This window comes from Anneissia japonica, unplaced genomic scaffold (genome assembly GCF_011630105.1).
Source record: "Anneissia japonica isolate Jap-2015-1 unplaced genomic scaffold, ASM1163010v1 scaffold288015_len651517_cov191, whole genome shotgun sequence".
NCBI lineage: Eukaryota > Metazoa > Echinodermata > Crinoidea > Comatulida > Comatulidae > Anneissia > Anneissia japonica.
In genome coordinates, this window is record NW_022751954.1 from 490,476 (window position 1) to 491,260 (window position 785).

The window sequence follows — 785 nt, forward strand, 5'->3', positions numbered from 1 at the left end:
ACTTTATCTAGAATGATGTGTAATGCTGTCTCTTATACACATCTAGATGTGTATAAGAGACAGCACACACACAAGTCTGATGATAGAATAAATTATTACTACTACATATATTATTTTATTATTGTTTTAATATTGTAATTAATAATATTATGAATAATAATTATTTGAAAGATACCTTTTATATTATAACTATTATTGAATATATATACATACATATATATATATATAACTATTATTGAGTATTGCTTCAAATGTGTTTAACATTTGTTAGTATATTGTTGTAATATAGTAATATTGTTAATGTTTGTTATGATATTCCTTCATTGTTGTAAGTCTTTTTATATTATTATTTCAAAAAAATGAGCATAATTTTCAAAATTTTTCTATATGTTTTGAATAAAATTTACTTTTTCTAACATAAAAAACAAATGTATTGCAATGAATATAATTTTTTGTACAACAATTAAGTTATATTCCTTTAATATTTAATTCTGTAAATCACTGGCTAAGAAGCTATAGAAACAAACGTTCTTCTTTAAGCCTAATACATTATAGAAGTGTCCATGCCAATTTAGATTTGTTGCATTTAAAACTCTGATATTTTTGCTGGTGGATGCTATTTGACTTAGGGGTCATCCATAATTATCAACATTTTCAAAAGAGTACAAAACATACGCTTTAGGGGGTCGGGGGTTGAAAGTGTAGGCATAAGTACTCTTTTATGAAAAACATAAAATGTTGATCTCAAAATGACACAAATCAACATTTTATTGTGTACTCTTTCA

General features: G+C 24.2%; 1 protein-coding gene across 1 annotated transcript in view; it reads left to right on the forward strand.

The window, feature by feature from the left end:
* The window catches only part of LOC117122002 (exostosin-1b-like), a gene marked incomplete at its 5' end in the record, with an annotated part of 17,467 nt that overhangs the window by 8,444 nt on the left and 8,238 nt on the right, over window positions 1-785 (forward strand). The gene's annotated exons all lie outside the window — the stretch shown is intronic.